Source organism: Leucoraja erinacea, chromosome 10, assembly GCF_028641065.1.
Source record: "Leucoraja erinacea ecotype New England chromosome 10, Leri_hhj_1, whole genome shotgun sequence".
Classification (NCBI taxonomy): Eukaryota; Metazoa; Chordata; class Chondrichthyes; order Rajiformes; family Rajidae; genus Leucoraja; species Leucoraja erinaceus.
This window is the reverse complement of record NC_073386.1, coordinates 29,825,373-29,850,904: the sequence shown is the minus strand read 5'-3', so window position 1 is coordinate 29,850,904 and position 25,532 is coordinate 29,825,373. Positions and strand designations below refer to the sequence as shown.

General features: G+C 40.4%; 1 protein-coding gene and 1 long non-coding RNA gene across 7 annotated transcripts in view; one reads left to right on the top strand and one right to left on the bottom strand.

Moving 5' to 3' along the window:
* The window catches only part of nfia (nuclear factor I/A), a 678,190-nt gene that overhangs the window by 129,677 nt on the left and 522,981 nt on the right, over positions 1 to 25,532 (top strand). The window lies entirely within an intron of this gene.
* Positions 3,225 to 24,295, bottom strand: LOC129700972 (uncharacterized). The gene is made up of 3 exons (XR_008724132.1): positions 23,760 to 24,295; positions 19,167 to 19,212; positions 3,225 to 3,865 (listed from the first exon to the last, which is right to left on the bottom strand). It is a non-coding gene; the product is annotated as an uncharacterized LOC129700972 (long non-coding RNA).

The following is a 25,532-nucleotide window of genomic DNA, read 5'->3' as shown; positions in this document are numbered from 1 at the left end:
AAACAATCTTACTTGGATGACCTGAAAGTAAAGCATATATAATTAATTAGTTACCTAATTTAATTTCATAATCACCAGACTGATTCCTGGGACCAGACTGATTCCTGGGATGTCAGGACTTTCATATGAAGAAAGACTGGATAGACTCGGCTTATACTCACTAGAATTTAGGAGATTGAGGGGGGATCTTATAGAAACTTACAAAATTCTTAAGGGGTTCGACAGGCTAGATGCAGGAAGATTGTTCCCAATGTTGGGGAAGTCCAAGACAAGTGGTCACAGCCTAAGGATAAGGGGGAAATCCTTTAAGACCGAGATGAGAAAAACATTTTTCACACAGAGAGTGGTGAATCTCTGGAACTCTCTGCCACAGATGGTAGTTGAGGCCAGTTCATTGGCTATATTTAAGAGGGAGTTAGATGTGGCCCTTGTGGCTAATGGGATCAGGGGGTATGGAGAGAAGGCAGGTACGGGATACTGAGTTGGATGATCAGCCATGATCATATTGAATGGCGGTGCAGGCTCGAAGGGCCGAATGGCCTACTCCTGCACCTATTTTCTATGTATTTATGTATCTAATTGTAGCTAATTACAAAATTCAATTACTAGATATAAACATCTATCCATTTCTTAAGAAAAGGTTAACATTTTTAAATAGCCTAAGTGCCCAAATAACATTCACTCAAGAATTCACAATATAACATGATTTTTAAATCTCATTGTCATGAATTTATAGGCCAAATGGAAGGAATTTAATGTTTAATTCCCGTAAATTAATGGGCATTTTAATCATCTTGCGAGTGGGTTTTTGTGGAACACGATCGATTGGAACGTTGCGGTTGCAGTGAATTTGAACCCAATATCAGCAGGAAAAACACGGCCGGTTCGTATGGGGCCAAAATCACACTTTCGCCAATGAAATTTGGATTAAAGTCATCCTAAGAAGCAAGTTTATATGTAAAATAAACGACTTACCTTATGTTTTGTCCCCTACGTGTAATCCGTCCCATTGTAGGCGTTGACGGCGTTAGAAGTAGCTTTTTATTTATCTCCAAAGATTAAATTGTCCCACAATTTTTTTTTTAAACTTCCGAGAACAGAAGTCGGAACGATTTTTCTGCAGCAGCTGAATGGCCTGAGAAAGTTCGACTCCGACAGGCAGGAGAAAACGACAATTTGATCATGCCCCCCCCCCCTCTAAAGGCGCCAAGTCGTGCTCACGGCCAGTGGCAGTACTGCAGCGCCGCTGAAGGTAGGTATTGTAACATTGCTGCATGGTGGCGCTGTAGTAGAGTTGCTGCCTCACAGTACCAGAGACCCGGATTTGATATTGACCACGGGTGCTGTCTGAACGGCGTTCTATGTTCTCCATTTGACCGCGTGGGTTTTCCCCATACTCCAAAGATGTACGGGTTTGTAGATTAATTGGCTTTGGTAAAAATTGTAAATTTCCCCTAGTGTGCAGGATAGTGTATGGGGATCATGGGTCGGTGCGGACTCGGTGGGCCAAAAGGCCTGTTTCCGCGCTGTATCTCTAAGCTAAATTAAACTAATTTCATCAGATGAATGTTGGTTCCAGCGGTTGCCTTGGTGAAAGAGGTCAAGTTGAACTCTGGAGACCTCTCTCAGCTCTCATGGCTGGGTGAAAACTGCTAGATGTCAGCTCTAGTGTAACTCTGTGTATTTGTTTCCTTATGGTCAAACAAGTTAGGTCACACATTGCACACAACCAGAGGAGGGAAAATATATGTAGTTCTCAGTTACGTTCTCTTCTTGAAACAGTAAAGTAGGTACTGAGTGGGAAATGACCAACAGTGCTCCCTCAGTCTGCCACTGATTCATCATCAAGGGATATGCTCAGTTACTAGATCACTGTAATACTTAATGCAACTATTTAACTATTTGCGCTACACCTTTGAGTTAAAGAGCAGTCAGTTTAGTCTAACACCTTCACACCACATTTTTTTCATTAACTCTGCAATAATTTTTCTTCTCCAAGTGTTTATCCAGTTCCCTTTTGAAAGTTATTATGTGGATGCTACAAACATAGTTAACAGGAAATTAGAATGTTGCTGGCAGTGCACTGAACTTGCATGGGTTTCATGTGCAATCCGATGCCCACGGATGTTTTCAGAGGCTATTGACAATTATTTTACATCTTCATAATAAGAAATGAAATTCAAAACCCTTATTGGAAATAAGAACAGGTTTCAATAAAAGAGAATACGATGCTATTGGATTATGATAATACCACGACTGTTTCATTAATATCCCTAAAGGAACGAAAGCTACAGTTCTATCCTATATGTGACTCCAATCCCATAACATTGTAATTCGTTCGTGTGCATCTGTGAAGTGACCTCTAGGTTAAGAAAAATTATAGCAAATAAATGCTAGCCTTGTAACCAATGGCCATGATGAAGATGTATTTTTTAAAGATATTTAACTGCAGGCTTCATGTTCATTTAAGTTATTAGTTCATAAGTTCATCAATGACAGGAGCAGAATTAGGCCATTCGGCCCATCACAGCTACTCCGCCATTCAATCATGGCTGATCTATCTTTCCCGCTTCACCCCACTCCTGCCTTCTCTCCATAGTCCCTGCACCTATACTAATTAAGTAGCTATCTATCTAGTCCTAAAAATATCCATTGACTAGGCCTCCACAGCCTTCATCCCAGGATGATGCTCAGTTCAGGTCTGAGGGAGCACTGAATCACCAAAAGCACCATCTCCGAGATGAGGCAATAAATTGGCTACTGCCTACTCAGGTGGAAGTACCTGTGTTACTGTTTGAAAAAGAGAACGCATGCTTATTCTCTGTCTGATATTTATGAGATTAAATTTACTGCTGCTTATACTGTAAAAGTAATGAATTAGTTGTCAAGTATTATGAGGCATCCCAAAGTCAGGAATGACATATGGATGCCCAATAGATGAATGTACACATGTATTTTCCAGCAGGTGTTATAAGTTACAGAAAAGAAGTGGGATGTTGCTCATCGATTCTCATTGTAATGCTGAGTATTTTGAAATTAATTTTACATTTCGTCCCAGTTTAAGAAAAATGGAAAAACTGGCAAACCTAATCGACATTAAGCAAAATGCTAATTCCCAATCTTGATCCATTGCATAGTCGTCCAGGGTTCCGACACCAAGTTCATGAGTTACAATAAAATTAATCTAGTCTTGACCTTGACCGTGGTCTGAGAAACGACTACTGGAGTTTTCAACAGATCTTTATTCGAAAGTTCAAGTTGCAGCATACAGGCTTATCAGACACGTCTGCCCACAACGGTGGTCAGCGCTGAACTAACGCGCGCAAGGGAAAAACCGCGCAAAAACAACAGCCCCTCCCAAGTCACATGACCACAACTTCCGAACGCCGGGTTCGATATCTGCGTGCGCTAGCAGGTGCCGCTACGCTGATATATTTATTTTCAGTTGATAATACCACTTCTTATGACAGGTAAAAACTATATATTTTGCGTTTCATTTGTGTATTTTATTATCTCAACACTGTGAAATAAAAGTTTAACCATTGTGCAGCAATAATCCCTAATATTAATCTGTGGCAACAACAGTAATTATTTCTCAGTTAAACAGACAGGTGGCAGCATGTGTGTTAGTGCATGTAAATTTTGATTTGCTACCAACATTATCTGTGAAATCAATCACAAACCTACAATGCATAATACTAATGCTGCTGGGGATGGCGTATATCATTAAAGGTGGAATTAGCCAAGGTTTCTGATTGCAGAATAAACACAGTCTCGTCAAATGTTGGAGGCACTTGTACTTTGAGAAGGCGTGTGAGGAGGTTGCTGAGAAGTTGAAAAGTTCACTTCCAATCATGGAGGCCAGCTGAATGGTATTGCCGTCATGAGGAGATTAGAAAACATTGAGTAAGTAATGGTCACAAGTGAAACAATTGCTATTTGCAACTTCTGAAGAAAAATAAAAGAGAGCATACACAGTTACTGCTTACTGCGGTGGAAACGATCCTGGAACATAACTACATTGTGGTTTCCATAGTAGCAGGGGTATCAGGCAGATCACTTTATAACGGTATAAATGCAGCATTATATGACAGACTTTATGCAATCCAATCCTCCTGCCCTTCAAATGACTGCACTTCCCTGGAAAGTTCAGTTAACCCTTTGTCATGCACTCCCAAGATATTTTAAATTTCAATTTTAATAGAAATAGTTGACTTAAATTACACTACCAACAATTAACTGAACTGCACACATTTTTTCACTATAAATCACTGTGTATTTAAACTTATTTCTACTACTGAGTAAAGTGAATTGATATGCCGAGTATTTTTTTAAATATCAAGTTTTAGTTGGGCCAAGGAATTTTAATAGATTTTCATATAAATTATTTAAATTGATTTGACTTTAGTTTAATTCTGCTGCCTTACATTGACAGTTTTCTGTGATGAAATGTACTGTAGATGGGGACCATTGGGACAAAGCATTGCAAATACCTTCCGTCTTCTGTTTGAGGTAACACAGTACCACTGTACTGATATTCATTACATTTGGAGGAGGGGGAGGTCTTCCTTTATGTATAATACATGGGAAAATTGAATAAACAGTCTTGTTAACCGTAGGAAATTAGAATATTTACAATAATTCTAGCTTGTGGGTCAGACAGTTCTGTAAGCTGGGTATTCAAAGTATCACTGCTTGCTGCAGGGCTTTTCTCAGACCCGCACTGATACATTTCAATGTGTTCATTCAATTATTCAACAGTAATAAGCATCAGCTAACTTGTCAAATGTTTAACACTTTAAATAAGTCTCACATGTCCAAACAAATCCCACTCTTTTTAACAGAATAATCCAAAGTAAAGTTTAACTGATTAGGTTTTCGCCCATATCATAGTTGGATTTCCTGCAGAGCAAATGGAACTGAAGTTGGAAATCTGAAATACAAACAGAATGAGCTGGAAATGCTCTGCAGGTTAGGCAGCATCTGTGGTGAGAGAAATTGACTTTACATTTCAACTCAACGGCCTTTCGACTGAACTCTGATAAAATACATTTTTTAAGTTCATTGATTGGAAATGTTAATTTTGTTTCAATCTCAATAAAATGTTGCTTGATCTGCTGAGTATGTGTGCGTTTTTATCTCCTTAAAGTAAGCATAGGGATTGATAACTGTAATGAATCAATTGCTCCATGACCAGCAGATCATGAGACCATGAACGGAACGCAACATGTATTTTATTCATTTAACAATTTCTGTGTACCCAAAGGTCTGTGAGCACAGATGTTCCACCAATTGCACATTAAGATTGCAATATTTTAATTTTTAGTCTGTCAACAGTTATGTAAAAATGATTTTACCCTGAACAACAACGAAAAAAATCATGGAATATGAATTTGAATCGCAGTCGGCCAAAGGGTAATTAGGTCAGGAATGTTCACAAGTGTTATACTTCTGCCTCTCCAGTGATTTGGTGACTCGGAGGACCAGAATTGTGCCATCGGCCACAGAAACCAGTTTCATATTTGGTCCCTGGTTACTGATTTTCAACACAAATTAGATACAAGATATAGATGGGATTGAAAGGGATTTAAATACATATATTCCCAATGGTTTAATTTCCAGTTACGTTAAATAATAAAAATTATTATCAATCACGCATATCCAAACAAATCCCACACTTTTTACCAGAATAATCCAAAGTAAAGTTTAACTGATTAGGCTTTCGCCCATATCATATTTGGATTTCCTGATTGAAAATTCACTGTATAATAAGAACCTACAGCAGTAAACATACATTCAAAATCGAAGGATTCTACCTGATTCACTTCCTCAAGTTCATTGACAAAGTGGCAGACCATAAGTATAATTATGTGATCTAAGCAGACTTCCCATATGTATTAGATACATTTTCACAACAAAGTTTATGAACTAAAAATCAACTCGTACAGTGCAATGTTTTGTGCAATATGGTAAATTTAATCTCTCATGTGTGTAGTGGTTTATAACTCTTCAATTCAACCCATGTCATCTGTGCACATGATGTATTTACAGGTGGTCCACAGGACAAATCCAATGATATCCAGTGGTGCATTTTGACATGTTTTTTTCTCTGCGTTTGAGGTTTTTGGCCACTTCTATAAATGTAGGCCTTAATGGGCGGCCATGGTGGCACAGCGGTAGAGTTGATGCCTTACAGCGCTTGCATAGCCGGAAACCCGGGTTCGATCCCTGTACGGAGTTTGTACGTTCTCCCCGTAACCGCATAGGTTTTCTCCAGTTCCTTCTGTTATCTCCCACATTCCAGACATACAGGTATATAGGCTTGATGTATGTGTAAAATTGTCCCTAATGTGTGTAGGATAGTGTTAATGCACGGGGATCACGGGTCGGTGCAGACTCGGTCGGCCAAAGGGCCTGTTTCCGCGCTGTATCTCTAAACTAAACTAAAAACTAAATTGCAGAGTTGATGTCTGCTTTTGCTCACATTAAAGCAGAGTTAACTTTATCTGTAGCTGGTATGGAGTACAAGGTATTTGATGTTGTCAGTGGGGGAGGGGGTCAGTAAATGGAATTCACTTCCACTAATTCTCATCTTACTGCCAATATCCTTGGGGATTCTTCTCACTTGTTAGGTCCTATATACTAGAGGCCCTCTTTTATCAATGATCATAAAGTGCCCACTATAGTCACAATATCCTGCCCACTCCTCTTTTTTCACTCAACTTCTCCACCATAGTGGAAAAAAATACTTGACTTCATCCACCAGCACCATAAAAGTCTGTCTTTGCAAGCCTGTGCTGTGGCACGCTATGCTTTGGGATATTAAGTAAGCTGAAGGAAGGAATAAAACATCAGAATTGATACTGAGCAGAACACAGAACACAATATTGGAAGCACCACTGGTACTGCTGTAATAAGAAAAAAAGGGTTAAGCACAATAATTCAAAAAATGGAAATGGTAAAGCCAGAATATTACTTTCATTACAATACTGAAGGGAGGGAAAAGAGCACAGATCTAAAATCATTAAAAATATAATTTAGGGTTGATGTCCGCAGGAAATACTGTTTTCCACAAAGAGACCAACATGTGGAATAAACCTCCCAGAGGAATAGTGGGAATAGAACCCTTGGAATCTTTTAAAAAGCAATTGGATAATGAAAATAAGTAGCTTCAGGATTTTTCGAGCTAAATTAACCAAGATGGTCCAAATGGGGTTTTCCATCCATAAATGTGTTGTGAACTCAATGCCTCTGGGCTCAAAGCACTAAAGTATACTGCTGCCTGATAGTTAGACAATGATCCCTCCTGGAAAGCAGTGGCGTGAGGGCAGAATTGTATTTGGCTATGAAGCAATTATAAAGACTCGGAATGAGTTACCCCCAATCCTTTCCTTTAATTCCCACTTCAAACCCCCACCTACCAAAAATGGCACTGTGCCAGTCCGAATGTAAAGGAATGACAATGATTGTGGTAACTCATTGTGGGGCGAGATCAGGAGACAGGCTCTGCAGCCAGGTAACTAGCCTTTAATTGGTTGCCTGCTCTGTCTGCTTGGTGGGTTATTGGTTGGCTGATCAAGGCTCCAAAATATTATGCTCATTAATGGTAACATTTAGTAATAAGCATAGGACCCATTATTTCCAAAGGAAGTAGTCTCTCAGTTGTTTCAGCAGGCAACTTGTTTACATCGGAGAATCCTAATGAAGATGGTAACCAACAAACCACTTCTGTGAATTAGCCTCAGGCAATCTATTATAGTAATTAGCAGCTTTGGGGCATCTTTTCACCTGAGTTGTGACACTAATCCGTCCAGAATTTTAAATGTAACTCAAAAATTAACAATGCTAGAATATATTAACATTTTTGAAAAGGACAGGTAGCTTAATGCATCAGGTTTTATGACCTGGCCCACACTGAAACAAGATTCAATTTTATCCCCAAATTCTTTGCAGTTCACAGCAGCCAATTAGACCACCAACTCGCACCATTTGGGATGTGGGAGGAACATGAGCCAGAGGAAACCCATATGGTCACAGGGAGAGCATGCAAACTCCATACAGACTGCAGCAAAGGTCATGAGGTTAGGTTAGGTAAGGGGGAGGTACAGCAAGACCTGGGTGTCCTTGTACACCGGTCACTGAAAGTTGGCGTGCAGGTACAGCAGGCAGTGAAGAAAGCTAATGGAATGTTGATCTTCGTAACAAGAGGATTTCGGTATAGGAGTAGAGAGGTTCTTCTGCAGTTGTATAGGGCTCTGGTAAGACCACATCTGGAGTATCACGTACAGTTTTGGTCTAATTTGAGGACGGTCATCCTTGTGATTGAGGCAGTGCAGCATAGGTTCACGAGATTGATCCCTGGAATGGCGTGACTGTCATATGAGGAAAGATTGAAAAGACTAGGCTTGTATTCATTGGAGTTTAGAAGGATGAGGGGGAATCTTATAGAAACATATAAAATTATAAAAGGACTGGACAAGCTAGATGCAGGAAAAGGGTTCCCAATGTTGGGCGAGTCCAGAACCAGGGGACCCAGTCTTAGAATAAAGGGGAGGCCATTTAAGACTGAGGTGAGAAAAAACCCAGAGGGTTGTGAATTTGTGGAATTCCCTGCCACAGAGGGCAGTGGAGGCCAAATCACTGGATGGATTTAGGAGAGAGTTAGATAGAGCTCTAGGGGCTAGTGGAATCAAGGGATATGGGGAGAAGGCAGGCACAGGTTATTGATTGGGGATGATCAGCCATGATCGCAATGAATGGCGGTGCTGGCTCGGAGGGCCGAATGGCCTCCTCCTGCACCTATTTTCTATGTTTCTATGAATGAACCCAACTTATACGAGCTGTGAAGCAGCAGTTCTACAAGCTGCACCATCGCGCTACCTTGGTCTTGAGACTTTTTATTCAGGCACTTTACAAATGCAGGTTGTTGTTATTGCTTGTTGTTTTTTTACTTTGCCTGAAAATTGTTTTATGCCATTACCACTGCTGGCAAATTAATTTCACTTGCACTCATGTGCAAGTGACAAATAAAACTTGATTGATTGATTGATTGATTGATTGATTGATTGATATAGCAATGCTGGTGACTGTTTGTGAAAGTTGCATAAAGAGCAAGGATTTCAAATGGGTGTTGGATTTCCTTGTATGATGCACTAAGATTGCCAGTTTCAGCACGGTATCCCTATTGACATGGGAGTCTGAAGAAGGGTTTCGGCCCAAAACGTTGCCTATTCCCTTCGCTCCATAAATGATGCTGCACCCGCTGAGTTTCTCCAGCAATTTGTGTACCATTCCTATAGATATGTTGCAAGTTGTCCGCAATTATTGCAATGTGGCAATGCAGCCGCACTTGTTCCAGCCAGCTGTTGTAAGGACATACTGGAACAAGTAATGTATCGCTATACAGGCAGTACTCTGCCAGTTTCCATTTCAATTTCAAGCACAGGGCAGACTAAACAGCTCATTTCATTTCCATTTCCATTTCAATTTCAAGCACAGGGCAGGCCAAACAACTCATTTCATTTAATTTCCATTTCCATTTCAATTTCAAGCACAGGGCATGCCAAACAGCTAATTGCATTTTCACTTCAATTTCCACTGCAGTTTCAAGCACAGGGCAGGCCAAACAGCTCATTGCAATTTCATTTCATTTCCATTTCCACTGCGGTTTCAAGCACAGGGCAGGCCAAACAACTCATTGAATTTTCATTAAGTACATTGCAGATTTGCAGCTTAGAATCACATTTGTGGCCTCTCCCTTACGATCTTCCAGTGTGACTGACTCACGTCCAGGCATCCGGGGTTTTATAGTCCTGCCCCCCCCCCCCCCCCCCCCCCGCGTTACCCCCCCCCCCCCCCCCCCCCCCCCCCCCCCCCCCCCCCCCCCCCCCCCCCCCCCCCCCCACCCCCCCCCCCCCCCCCCCCCCCCCCCCCCCCCCCCCCCCCCCCCCCCCCCCCCCCCCCCCCCCCGGTGTTGGTTATTTGTCATGGTGATTGACAGGCAAGAGGACCAATCAGCTGGTCTCAAGATTGCTTAAATACTCATAACTTCTTTATTTTTCATCAATTGGAAAAATCCTCGGGGCTGCCTCAGCACAGGAGGACTGTGAGTAAGATGACCAAAAATCATAGTGATATACGGTAACTTTTTTTTCTAAAATCAATATACAGCGCAGACAGGAAGTGGTCAAGATGAGACTTTTAGTCATATAGATGAGGTTACAGGTGACAGTGAAGCCGGGGAATGAGATCTATGTGCTGGCCCTTTAAATAACACAGAAACAGCAGGAACAAAGTTAATAGGAGCTAGTTGTTTTACAGAATAATGAGGTTGAAAATCTCACTGCAGATGAATTTTTATTTGTTGCACTATTCAAGGTATTTTCTAGGGAGAACAAAGTTTCCTCTAACAAGTCAGGAGACAATTACCCAGCAGGAGAAGTGCATGCCTAATTGTTCAACTCTAAGCCGACTCAACTGAGCAAAACCTTTCTTTTGTATTTGTCCAAATTAATTTCTTGCTCTCTGGCTGCTTTAAATATTATATTTTTACCTATAATATTTCTGAAGTTTGGTAGTTTTAAAGTGAGTGCATGAAGTAAAAAGTGTGATTTCAACTTGAAAGTACAATACTCTACTTTTCTTTGGTATCATGCTGAGAATTATTGAATATGCAATATCATCTGCAGTTCAAGACAATTCACTGGCAGAAGAGCAAAGGATCTCTGCCTTTGAAACATAGAACATAGGATGCAGATGGTCTTATCTAACTACAAGGTATTCAATGTCTGTGCTGAAAAGCTAACTTCACACTGATCTGAAAACTCTTGGAACATTATTCAAGAGCATCCTATACCCTGCACTGCAGGCAACACTTTAGACATGAGAAAAATTCCAAGATTGTAAACTTAAGCCAAACTAGTTTCAGGAACACACTTGCCTTGAATGTCACTGTGGTCTCTATTCATCGATAAAAACAGAAAATAACAGGGATTGTGAACAAGTAAGGCAGCATCAGTGGATGAAGGAACACATTTCACATTTCAGGTCAGTGATTTTTCATTTAGATTTTGTTCTGTCCAACTGTTTCCCTTTATGCAACTTAAAATGTTTGTTTTCTTGCTTCACCTGTTTTGATGAAGGGTTATTGCCCTGAAACATTGACTCTGCTTGTTTCTCCACAGATGCTGCCTGACCTGCTGAGTATCCCCACTGTTTGCTGATTTTATTTCAGAGTTTTTGGCTTTTCAATCATTGCCTCTATTTATTTCTATGCATTGGGTATGCAAGCAAAGAATTTCACGGTGCCTGGTAACATGTGACAATAGAGTATTCCTTCCTATTCATATTCCAATTTGTTTGTAGCAATAGAGCAAAACTTTTCATTCCATTTTGATAACTGTAGCTACTATGTTCAGATTCTCCCACACCCACCTATGCTATTAAATTACAGGGGCCAAATAACCTGACCAGCCAGCACATCCTTGGGATGTGGGAGAAACTGGAGAAGCCAGAGAAAATCCATACAATCACAGGGAGAACATGCAAATTCCACCAATGTTGCAGTAGAGGCTGGGATTGAACTGACCCCCTAGAGCTGTGAGACAGTTGCATTACCTAAAACACCATTGTGCTCCTATGTTGCACTACAGCAAGGTTGCCAAGCCTAATTCAAGCAGGTATACTAGCATCCTAATTTAAATCCTAAGGTGATCGGTTTTATGAATGACAAGATGTTAAACAATGGGACTGTGTTCTGAGTTCTATTGAGGTGATGTCATTGAAGTGTCTGTCATGTTTAAGGTTTAAAAGGGTGGATGCAGGCGTGTTGTTTCCCTTGACGAGAATTCACAGCCTCAAAATGAGGAGCTGGTCAATCAGGATGGAGATACAAAATATCTTCTTTCATTCAGTCACCGGAATCATCTGCCTAAAAGGAGTATTTCTTAAAGATACTCATGACCAAAAGCAATAGATTTTTAGATTTTAAGAGAACCATGGCGTATAGGATAGGTTCAGAATAGTGGCACTGTGGTAAAAGGTCAGCCATTATCTTATTGAATGAGGGATCAGGCACATAGGGCCAAATGATCAACTCCTGCTTCCATTTACTGTTCTTATAATCTCCTCTGACCATTGAAGTAGAATTGCCTCATGCTGTTAGACTCCACAAACTCCCTCTGCACCCTCACTCTCTCCCAACTCCACCCACAGTCTGCATCCATTCCACTCTGACCACCAATCTTTTTTATTGTGGCTGGTCATGCTCATTGCCCCAACTTTTTCCTTCTTCATGGCTTACTGATTTCCAAACTGACAGTTATCAAATTTATCTGAGATTTTCTCATGAAATTTAGCAGGGCCACTGTGTCTCTTTTATTTTGAAATGTTCACTTTGAATATTTAGTAAAGAAGGCGAATGCAATGCTAGCATTTATTTTGAGAGGGTTAGAATACAAAAAAAAAACAGGGATGTATTACTGAGGCTTTATAAGACACTGGTCAGACTGCATTTGGAGTATTGTGAACAGCTTTTGGCCTCTATCTGAGGAAGCATGGCCTGGTGTTGGAGACGGTCCAGAGGAGGTTTATGAGAATGGTCCCAGGAATGATTGGGTTAACATATGATGAACATTTGGGTGACACTGGGCTTGTACATGCTAGAGTTTAGAAAGATGATGGGGACCTCATTGCAATTTACTGAATAGTGAAAGGCCTGGATAGTGGATCTGGAGAGTATGTTTCCACTAGTGGGAGACTCTATTATATTATCTAAATGGTGGACGACTAGGAAAAGGGGAGATGCAGCGAGACCTGGGTGTCATGGTACACCAGTCATTGAAGGTAGGCATGCAGGTGCAGCAGGCAGTGAAGAAAGCAAATGGTATGTTAGCTTTCATAGCAAAAGGATTTGAGTATAGGAGCAGGGAGGTTCTACTGCAGTTGTACACAGGTCTTGGTGAGACCACACCTGGAGTATTACGTACAATTTTGGTCTCCAAATCTGAGGAAGGACATTATTGCCATAGAGGGAGTGCAGAGAAGGTTCACCAGACTGATTCCTGGGATGTCAGGACTGTCTTATGAAGAAAGACTGGATAGACTTGGTTTATACTCTCTAGAATTTAGGAGATTGAGAGGGGATCTTATAGAAACTTACAAAATTCTTAAGGGGTTGGACAGGCTAGATGCAGGAAGATTGCTCCCGATGTTGGGGAAGTCCAGGACAAGGGGTCACAGCTTAAGGATAAGGGGGAAATCCTTTAAAACCGAGATGAGAAAAACTTTTTTCACACAGAGAGTGGTGAATCTCTGGAACTCTCTGCCGCAGAGGGTAGTCGAGGCCAGTTCATTGGCTATATTTAAGAGGGAGTTAGATGTGGCCCTTGTGGCTAAGGGGATCATAGGGTATGGAGAGAAGGCAGGTACGGGATACTGAGTTGGATGATCAGCCATGATCATATTGAATGGCAGTGCAGGCTCGAAGGGCCGAATGGCCTATTCCTGCACCTAATTTCTATGTTTCTATGTTTCTATGTTTCTAGGAGCATAGGCCATAGCCTCAGAATAACAGAACGTACCTTTAGAAAGATGAGGAAGATTTTTTTTAGTCATAGGGTGGTAAATCTGTGGAATTCATTGCCACCGAAGGCTGTGGAGGCCATCAATGGATAATTCTGAAGTGGAGATCGATTAGTACGGGGGTCAGGGGTTATGGGGAGAAGGCAGAAGAACGAGGTCGAGAGCGAAAGATAGATCAGCCATGATTGACGGTGGAGTAGACTTGGTGGGTCGAATAGTCTAATTCTGTTCCAACAACTTATGAACATGAACAAATCATCCCTGCTCTTTGTTTGCTTCCCCATCGGTGTTGGAGCCAAGGCTATGACTTGGACAGTTTCTGACCATAATATCTTATAGCAGTTTTTAAGTCGCAAAATGTACCAAAATATTTTACACTAGCTTTGCACAACAAATTAAACTGAACATGCATCTCCAAGTGTACAGTGTTATTCGTCAGTGAGAAGTTGACAACAACAAAGTGGCTGAATTACTTGGCCGGCAAATTAATCAGCTTAGTTGAGCAGTGCAAATAGTCATCTATTATTGTTTTGTTCAATGATATAAATCAATGAATGACAAGTGCCTTTATGCAGTCTCTTTTCCTATTATTTAGTTCAAACGTTCTTAGTGATTAATGATTTATTATTGTGTTCAAATGGAAAATAAACTCACAAACTAATGAGCACAGATCAGAAATACAAAAAAATTATAATTTATTGTTAGAACTATATTCCTCATACGCATAAACATCCCAATCAATATTCTGTGGAAACCTTCTGTAACCAACCCTACATAAAAAAGTGCAAGCTCTCTCGGGGTTGAGAGCAGGGTGGAAAGTTTTTGTTTGAACTTATACAAGATGCTGTTTGACAACATTTGCCCTTTATCAATTGCTTTTCAAGCCAATCATGTATCTCATACAGTTGTGAGACTTCAAAAATCTTCCAAATTAGTACTCAGTTTATGTGACAAACTGCACTTTCTCGTTCCAAAAGAAGATGTAACAGATTGCATCATTTCAACATAGTTCCGCCACTTGCCAAACATGAATCAATATACTTGTCAGCGATATTGACTTAAAGTTTTTTTCCCTGGAAATTAATTATCATCCAATGGTCCAAACAGACTATTTGGTATAATGTGGCAATGTGAGTTATTATCACTGGAATTAGTTTGATACTTAAAGGTCTATGCATAATGTCTATATAAAGTCAAATCCACTGCAACTCACTAATGATAAAGTGAATTGCAGTGAATAATTCACTTGGATAATGCCTTCATCATACCTTTTGTTATTGATTTTAATAACAATGTGAAACATAGAATTTTAATTTATTTTACTTTTTACTCAGTTAAAATTTGATAAAGGTAAATAATTTTTGTTTTTGCGTAACGCATACTGTGCCTTTCCCTTCTAAATACATAAGATGCACAAATCACTTCCAGGCACAGATGGGGAAGGTTGGAAGTGTAAGATAATGCTGGAAAAAAAATAATTCCAACAGATGTTTGAAGACTTTAAAAATTATAGAAAATTTGAGAATCAATTGTCGCAAGTTTAGAGGTCAGACTGAATCTTGTTGGTCATTGTAAAATCAAGCCAGATGCTTTAGTGGTAACCTGATCATTATGATTTAACCCTATGAGAGATATATTTATTAATAGATATGTAACTAAATTTATTTTGCACAGCATAACTTCAGTTCAGCTGTTGGTTATGTATTCATGCAAAGATCAAGCTGGTTTCAAAATTTGTTCTTTCACACTTCATTAATTATTGATGTTTGGCAGTTGTGTGATTTTGAGCTGTGGTTCGGGGAGCTCGTGTGCTGCAGAGTAAATGCTGCACTGTTCCAGTGCAAAATCCCAGTCCAGACTGGTACTTTACTAATTAGAGAGTGGTCAGGTGCTCATTCTGCTCCTTGATGCAATCTGCTATTGGCTGCAGGTCTTCCTGCCGATGAGAAGCATGATCACAATAATACTTTTAAGCAAGTGAAATTGCCACACTTCAATCTCACGTCACCCTTTCTATACGGCTCGGAGAGCTTGGTAAAGTTAAAGGTAAGGGATCCTCTGTCTGCCAAGTTCTCAATCTCTGTTCTTCTATACAGGGAGTAAGGACATCTCTTCTTTATACTCCTACTTGCTTGAATGCATGATTTAAGCTGAAGAACGGATCCACAGGTGCCAAGAACCATCCAAAATCTCCCAAGTGGACATTATTCATGGATGAGCCTGGACACAAATGTTATCACATTAGGCAGAAATTGCAGCTGAGCCTGGATCCATCCTTACCCAATGTCCACATGTGCACAGTCCAGTAGGGATTACCAGATAGCAGTAAAAAATGGAAGCACTAGCTCATCTTGTTTTGTTTCCACTCCCAGGAGCATGGAAGCCAATTGCACTGCCTGTTATGTTGCCCTGGCTGAGAGCAGCTAATTCGGCTAATTTGGAAGACTGGGGATTGAATTCAAGACTGTTCAGTATGGTTCAGCAGCACACTGGATAGTTTACATACCCATTGAGCAGCTGTAAGAAAAGAGGGTTAATTACTCCTGGCTGCCGAGACATTAACAGAAGCACAATCAGAATCTCTCCTACTACTGTGTTGGCAGGATGACCTAGAGAAGGCAGATTATAACTAATACAAATTAAGATTTCAATAATTATAAATGAATCATGTGAAACAATTGCGCTGACTATTGCTGGAGCAATCACTAGGTCAAACATTTCACAATTTATAGACCTATTTTCAATGTTTTAATTGTTCAGGTTAATGAACGATGTGATTTTGGATTGGCAGACCAGTCAAAATATAATTCTGTACTATTCCTTCATTAGTAAAATTTGGAAGATGAGCATGGGTAGCAAAGTAGCTTGTAACTTTTTAACTACATAATGTAAAAATTTCTAAGCACCGTGGTAATGGTGAACAAATCAAACAAAAGTCGCTAAATTCAATCCTTAAGGAATTTACAATGAGGATAGCATGAAAACCGGTGAAACATTTTCTCCTGGAGAATATTTCTTATTGTGTATGGTTTGAATCATGGAGGGCAAAGAAGGAGGAAAGCTGGGAGCCAGTTACTGATGTTATGCATAAGGAATGTTAACAAAAGTAAGATGACATTATATTTTGGACTTCTTCTGACCCTGACTCGGCTTTCTGTTTGCCTGACCTGACAGGAAAACCACAAGCATATGGTTCTAGTTAAAACAGCAATCTAGCCCAATCTTGTCACTGGAGCTCAATCTGCACAGTTAAACAAGATTCCTACTGGTTCCCAGTGAGTGTCCTTGCTGTCCGTTCAGAAGTACAGGTTACAATGCAATCTCAGGTGCTAATCTTTAACTTCTCACCCACCTGGCCCCTGCCAGATGAACCAAGTTAAAATCTCCCTGTGTGTGTGGAGCTCTGTCTGCCATTTTCCTTTAATCTGGATTTTTCTTTCTTTCTTTCTTAAAACCAATCTATGTCCTGGTTCAATTTATGAAATCTTAGGGAATGAAAAATTGAATTAAAAACATGGTGCTTCAGCACAATTTACTCATGCCAGGTATGGTGATCAAACAAAGTTTGGATTGTGCCCTGCAGCTCCTTTTAAAGTTTGTGACTAACCTTTTTGAAATTAAAATGTGATGGCATTTGTAATCAATGAATGGGAATGATTGATTGGAAGTGAAGAACCAGGAGAATTTTGAGGCCCACGCCTCATATAATTAGAAGCTGCGACGAATTTACTCATGTTAAGCTGCTCTAATCCATCTTGCCAGATTGAGGACTCCACCGTTTTGGAACCAGTCCACTGGGCATGAAGGCAAGGACTAGAGAGCTGTTGGTAGACACAAAATGCTGGAGTAACTCAGCGGGTCACACAGCATCTCTGGAGAGAAGGAATGGGTGACATTTCGGGTCGAGACCCTTCTTCAGACTGATTTCAGGGGAGAGGGCGGGACAGAGATAGAATGTAGTTGGAGACAGTAAGACTAGTGGGAGAATTTGGAAGAGGGTGGGGATGGAGAGTGATGCCCAGCGCAAATTGGAGCAACAGCACCTCATATTTTGCTTGGGTAGTTTACACTTTTCTAACTTCAGATAGCCCTTGCTTTCTCTCTCCATCCCCTCCCCCTAGTTCTCCTACTAGTCTTACTGTCTCCGACCACATTCTATCTTTGTCCCGGTCCCTCCCCGACATCAGTCTGAAGAAGGGTCTTGACCCGAAACGTTACCCATTCCTTCTCTCCAGAGATGCTGCCTGACCCACTGAGTTACTCCAGTATTTTGTATCTACCTTCGATTTAAACCAGCAACTGCAGTTGGTGGTGGTGGTTGGGGATTGTTTGGTTATGCGGATGAGTTGGTCTCTGAGATTATGGTTGACAGGGGCCCAGCCTATTTTTATGAAGCCTGTAGAAAAGTCTCTGTTCATTTGGATGCCATAAAATTTAAAACATTGCTTTTGTGGGGAGTCCGCAGCTCTATAATTATGAAATTGATTTTTTATGGTTTGTACTCCATCCATTTCTATTTACAGTAAGAAATATGATGTTACGAACATGATGATTGAGGTTTGGACTTGAACAGAAGCCTGAAACATGTAGTACTTTGCCCACCCAAAAAAGTGCAGTGGCTGGATTGTTGGCCTTATGGACTCTATAGGCTGCCATAGATTTGGCCAACTCAAAATCAGCTACATTGTATAAGTCTTCAACTTATTAATGCAATTTTTAATTTATGGATGATTGTGCCCTTTGGTTTAGAAGCTGGACCTGCAGAAAACCATCTGATTTACTTCCATAAATTAATTTTCAATGGGCTTTTGCAATGAGGCAAGATTTAGTACTATAAATTTAAGCTATATGTAAAGAGCTGTCATCATCATTCAGGCTCTTTCTGCATGGGTATTCAATGGTATGTTGATAGCCAGAGATTAATGATTGCAAATTATTTAATGAGTTTGATTATATGTATTTTCAGTTTTATTCATGTTCTGAGCTACTGAATTGTTTTATTGGATTCTTATTTTTAACAGCCCTACTCAATCTGGAGATCATGATCTTAAATAATAATAAATAGCATCTGTTCTGAACATTTATTAATTATAATAAAAAGCACCTTCTATATCTGCAAGAAATAGATTTGCGCCACTTATGTTTCCTATTTTCTAGGGGTGCATTGTAATATTTCTTACAGATTTCCCTTTCTAAAAGAAGGCATTGCACACACTTGACAAGCCTTTAATCTTCATTGGCTGATTTCAGGTATTTGGTATTTGTATTTTACATTTTATATAGTGTTAACATTGTCATTTTAATCAGGAATGAGCAGAAATGAATGTAGTGATGCATTGGACAGTAAAGGACACGATAGCCAATTGAACTCAATCAGATTTTCAGGGCAAGTGGAATTTGATTTCAGTTTAAAACTAGCTCACTGCCCCCAAGGACTGCCTTGGGTTATTGCAATTCCCAGGTCTCATTATTATCACACCAGTGGTTTTCTCAGTCCAGTTCAATGACCCACTGGAAGCCGGTCACATCTGGGGAGCAATTTCCCAGCAGATCAACTACAGGCTTATTTAAAGGAAACTGCTTACCAGAATGAGTTTTCATTCCCTTGCGGCTTCTTTCATTTCCGCCGTGCTGCAAGAAGAATATTTTCAGATAAGAGCAGAAGGCAGGTGCCAAGATGCATTAAACTTTGTTACATATAGCAAAGTTATAGGAAGGCTGTGGAGGCCAAGTCAATGGATATGTTTAAGGCAGAGACAGATAGCTTCATGATTAGTACAGGTGTCATGGGTTATGGGGAGAAGGCAGGAGAATGGAGGGCTAAGAGGGGAAGATAGATTAGCCATGATTGAATGGCAGGGTAGACGATTGGCCGAATGGCCTAATTCTGCTCCGACCACTTATGATATACTTCTGAAGAGAATTTCTCCATTCTTAGGGCCATGAGTTCCTCCTTCTCTGGCACAGTCATTTTTGCTTGAATGCCATGGGAGGATTTTCAACTTACATGCCTGTACCTTGCTTGAGAGTCTTGTGTCGGCCTCTGAAAGTCAGAGGTGGGAGATGCTCTGGTCACCCACTGACCTCTCATAGACCATCTGATAGGTGTATGACTAACCCTCTGTATATCTGTAGCAATCTGCCACGCACCTGAAATAAATATGCAAATAGGGCTCTTACCCCCCCCCCCCCTCCCCCATATGACCTGTTTTGGAAACATTTTGGCTGGGTGTGGGCCAAGTACTTTCAACTGAGTTATACAGCACTTGTGCAGTCTAACTTTGCAATAAAAGGTGACTTCTACAGTGGAAAATAGGAAAGCAGAATTGTCAGATGAATAGACTATAATTAAAGATGTTTACAACAAAATGATCCATTTCCAAGGCAGTTCACAGTCAGATCATATTTCAGAATAAAATTGAATTCCATCTCAGAAGGTCATGAGGTCAGAAGGAATAGGAGTAGAATTAGGCCATTCGACCCATCAAGTCTACTCTACCTTTCAATCATGACTGATCTATCTCTCCCTCCTAACCGCATTCACCTGCCTTCTCCCCATAACCTCTGACACCTGTACTAATCAAGAAATCTCCCAGCATTAATATAGATCTTTATCTTGAAAATATGGTACAGATTATCCCCAGGCAACAAAGGCCATATTTCTGTACAACCAGTAAATAAGAGCGAGCAGAATATGTAGGAAGTAATTGCAGAGGCTGGTTTATACTGAAGATAGACATAAAATGCTGGAATAACCCAGCGGGTCAGGCAGCATCGCTTGAGAAAAGGAATAGGTGACATTTTGGGTCGGAACCCTTCCTCATTTTGTAGTCATAAGAAAGTCTCTGACCCAAAAATCACCTATTCCTTTTCTCCAGGAATGTTGCCTGACCCGCTGAGTTACTCCAGCATATGTGTCTAAATGAAAGCAAGAGTTTGCAAGACCGGCAGAATGCATTTGACTGTGGGGCCACAGGCATCCACAGCAATGTAGGAGCTCAGTCCTGAATGGTTGAGTGAAACACCTTTTGATGGCCTCTGTTCTGTGTGGTTGTATTTCCGATTTGCAAGCAGTTTGGGTTACAAATGGTTCTCAGGAATGAAAACCTGCGGAATAGAATGGAATAGAACCAAAATTTAATGGAATCTGATTAGCAATATTTAAACCAAAACAATTTGAGAAAGTGGTCCTTACTCCTCAGTTAGACTTCTGTTTTTGTTTAGAATTCTCCCATTTCCTCCCTCTCCATGGGAGCTGCACATTACAGTAAAGGAAGAACATACTGGGTGTTGATTGCTCCTCGTAGCTCTCAGTGATGCTCTACATGCAGTCAAGGACAAGGGCACTGATAGCTCACAAGGTGAGCTTACTGCATTCATTAGCTTCCTAATCACCAACTGGAGCAGGGTGGCATAGCATGGTGCTCCATCTAGCTGTCAGGCAGAGAACTTGCCGCTGAGAAGTTGCAGGCACATTTGAACGACAGCCAGCCATATTGCTCAGACCAGTGAACATATGGTTGAGGAGGTAAGCACAGCACCATACCTGTCCTCCAGGGCTGCTCCTGTACATTCTGCCTTACTATTCAGAACTGCAATTCATTTTATTGCCTCAATTGAAACTTCAGCTGCTGTGGACTTGGATTACTGTGGCAATCTCCCTCCTGCAGATGGAGACAGTCTCTAACTATAAGCAAACATGCTAAGCTTTCCTACTCCTTTTGCATTTCTTTGGTCTATACAAAGCAGATCAAAATCAGGAACTGAAATATATCACTTTTTCTTGCCTTTAGAAAAGGCATAAGAATCAATGCCGCCCTGACTTCTGTTGGTTATCGACTGCAAGATCAGCCTGAGATTCAATCGTGCTTTGGCCTTTTCCATGATCTTCCCATTGAATTCCCTGTAGAACTCATTAACACTTATTTCAATAAAGGCCAGTTCTGTCAGATTTATGGACCTTAAATTTGCAAAGCACGAGAGGAATTCTGTGCATTTTCCGTAACAAACCTGTGTCCAAGATGAGTTGGAGTTAATGGAAATGAGGAGTTCTTGAGCCTTTAGTGTGCAGAAACTTTAAACCAGAGTTTCTCTCCTCACACCCCCCACATGTAACTGAATGGGTTCACAAAGACGGTTATAATGTTGGCAATGTGCGATCCTTCTTTACTCTGCACTCACATTCCACACCAATTTAACGGGTGGATTTTGCACAGGTTCAGGTGACCGCATTGAAAGAAGGTAAGAAACTCATTAAAGTGTGAAATCACATGGTGAAAATTCAAATGTAAACTTGTTATTTTCCTTAAGTCTCAAGTTAAAAGGTTAAGAACGAACACTTTGCAGCCTGTTCAGTTCTCATTTTCTATCGAGTTTACTTGTGAATTACAAACAAAAAATGTGCATGTAAATCATTTTGGCATGCCTTTCAGTGCTCTGGGTTGATTTCTGAGTGTCTGGTGCCTAGTGGCAGCCCTTCGGTTCCACAGTAGAAAGGCCTTCATATCATTAAATCAGCAACAAGTCTGGAAGACACTAATGAGATCCAAGAGTTCAAACTCATTCCAGGTGAATTGGAACAGGCCCCTTGCTAAATGAACACCAAATTTTAGTCTGAAAGTGGGATAGGGTTTTTGGAGAAAAGTTTTGTTTTGTCCTATCTCCAACCCACCCTAAGAACCCCCATCCCCACCACCATGCTGAAGCCTGACTGGGAGACTCTCCCCAATAAAAGATTCTAATGAGATTCCTAAAGAGTATTCTTTGCATTGCCATTACTAGGGTCACAACATAGAACAAATGAAAGAGAGTTTAAGTCATATCTGAGGACGATACATCCATTAAAGTATTAATCCTTCCCCAAAAATATACTGGACTCATAAATCCTGTTGAGGACCTTAGAGAGGGGTTTCACATTAGAAAAGTACACTTCATGAAAGGTGATATTCAGCTGTAGCCACAATCTCCCCCCCCCCCAAAGATCACTGCCTGCAGCAATGAAAGGTATGTCTGTGCTAAACGTTTTGTGCCACTGACTAATCACAGACATCAATATCATCACAGGTTTTCAGAAATACCATTTTGAAAAGGGATAGGGACTTTAACCAGCTTGGCATCATAGGAAGGAATGAATAGGATGGGCTCATCTAACTATACAGAGTTGCGGGGTTTTCCAAAAAAAAAAACTATTAAATAACATTTTCATTTATTTGCGTGCTTAACAGTCAAGCCCTTTAAGTACAAACAGGAAGAGGTAACAATTGTGCAATAATCAGATTGCTAGCGATTACTTGGAGACAGTTTGAAGTGGCATGGGATTTGCAGGAAATTACCTTGCTATATTTTTGCATTGGAACTCATCCCTCACTGAGTTCTTCAAGAATCAAATTAATTTTGATCAGTAAGATGTTACTCATGTTTTGAATACAAATACCCCATGACCAGCTACTGAGGATTAATGTGATAACAAGGTGAGCACTGAAAAGACTACAACAGGGTCTGTTAGGAATTAATTCATTGTCTTGACAAGTCATATCAGATTCTGCAATACGCAGCAGTATATTGGCTCCTGCATGTTTGTCGATTCCTCTGCCTCGCAAATCTTGAATCCAATGTGACCAGATATAGACATTTCTGGGGAAATGTCTGGAAATATGCAAGGAAGTAAGCATTAGCTATAAAATAAATGTATTCCTGATTCTGGCAAGCTGAAATACAAACAGAGAGTGTTGTAAACATTTAGCAGGTCAGATAACCTGTAAAAAGAGAATCCATATTAATATTAAAGACAATGTGCACATCTCCAACAATACTTCCAGAGTTTTTCTGTCCTTGCCAGAAGTGAATACATCTGCCTTGGTCTACAATAAATCCTACATTCATCTCCCTCCGGGTAATATTTTATGAACAACATCGTGAGATGTTTCCTATTCTTTTCCCATTGCACTCAGGATAGCTGTACATGCATGCATGAGTAGTGGCAGAGAGATTTACTGTATATTCCTTTCCCCTCTACTTTGAATAATATCCCTAATGTTCCCATGATTGAAGGATGTGCACTGCAAGATCATACATGCATTTGTTGCTATATACCCTTGCCTGCTTGTGCAAGTGATATCCTCGATGCTATAATAATTTTGTTGGGAAGAAAGCTAGAAGGATAGGTAAGCATCACTTACCTGGGTATGAGGAAGATACAGAAGGGTGTAGATTCCTACAGCTCTGGACCCAGTCGGAAGTAGTCATAACTCTTTTGGAATTTTGCCAATACTGCATGCAAGTCTTTACTATTAATAAATATAGGAACAACTAAAGTAAGAGCATATCATCTAGATTGGTTTTAAATCATTCTTAGTGAAGCCTTCAGCCTTTCTCTGCCTCTGCATTGTCTTCCCGGGCGCCTTTGCGATTTTCTCCATAAGGCATGTTTAAAAAGTGGCACGTAGGCAGGCTTCTACGGCAAGAAACCCAGACAGGCAAACAATTTAGTTCTTTGTCTTTGGCTGCCCGGGGCTCTGCTGGAATCCTCAGCTATTCTTAGCTTATTAAATGCTGCGGCAAAGAGCCAAGCTTCCCTGTATAATATTTCCGTATTAAATTGAATTTGTCAAATTGAACCATAAAAGAACATGCAAATGAGCTGAATTTTCTCATTACAATGTTAGTTCTGGACTGTACTACGTACGGCTTTGAAGCATTTCAAGGAGCAGAGTCCCAAGAAAAAGGATCCTGTGATATTTCACGATAGAAAAATAAACCTAGACAGCCACACTGAAATAAATATGAAAAATGTAGGTGCAGCAGCATCTCTGGAACGAGAAACAAACAGAATAAATCTTTAACTCTGTTTCCCCTTCTGCAGATGCTGCCTAATGTATCATATATGATGCCTGGGCTTCTTAGTTGATAGCATTAGTTTGATGGGCGACTATGCATGAAATTGGCCTGGATAGTCAAACATTACTACAGTACAGAGTATGTTTTTTAAATCCAGAACAATTTCAACATGTTACAGTCAACTGGCTAATCATCCCTTCCTTGTTCCTCAGCTCCACCCATATAGCCTCACTAGAAGAACCATCCATAATGACCCCTCTGACCACGGCCTTGACATCCTCCTTAATGAATAGCGCAACCCCCTCTCCTCTTTTTCCTCCAACTCTCTCTCCTGAAGCATCTGTAACCTGGGATTTCCTTGCTGTATCCCAATCAGTGCTGTCCCTCCTAGCTGTCTCTCCTATTCTGATCTCTGATTCTATTGATATGGTTGACATTTGAATATATTCTAAAATTGCCAAATACGCAATTTTGTTCAAGGGGTGGGCAAAAAAAAGCTTAATGCTTCCCATTTTCTTGATAAAATCCTAGATTTCCCTGTAGCAAGAAGATAAAAAGGTTTATATAGGATGCAGCATAATTCAAAGCCTCCTGTCACCTGGGTACCTGTAAAACCTTTCTTACAAATATGATTTTAAGCACAGGCAAATCTGCAATCTCTTATCCTCCCATACGTGTTGCAGGAATGGTAATGTGGAATATAATAGGAGAGAAGGAGCTTGAATGAGGAAGGTGCTGTAGGTTGCATGTCTGATCATGATCTCTTTCACTCATTCATAGTCATAGAGTTATACATCATGCAAACAGGCCCTTCAGCACATGATTTGAAGTCATTTAGGTTAGATTTTAATTGTCGTAGGTGAATTTTCTTTGATGTAGAATGATGGAGAATAAATAGTCTGGTCTAAATTGAAGGATCTGTGTTATTTTCACTCTGGTAGAACCCTTGATTATTTTGACCAGATTCTGTAGTAGTCAGGTGGAGCACCTTTGTTAGAGGCATCATCTTTCCAATAGGTTTTTAAACTGTTGCAGATTTCTGTAATCTGGTGGATTATTGCACATCCCATTGGACTAAATGAAAAAAGAACAAGAGAGTTCTCTTCACATTTTGG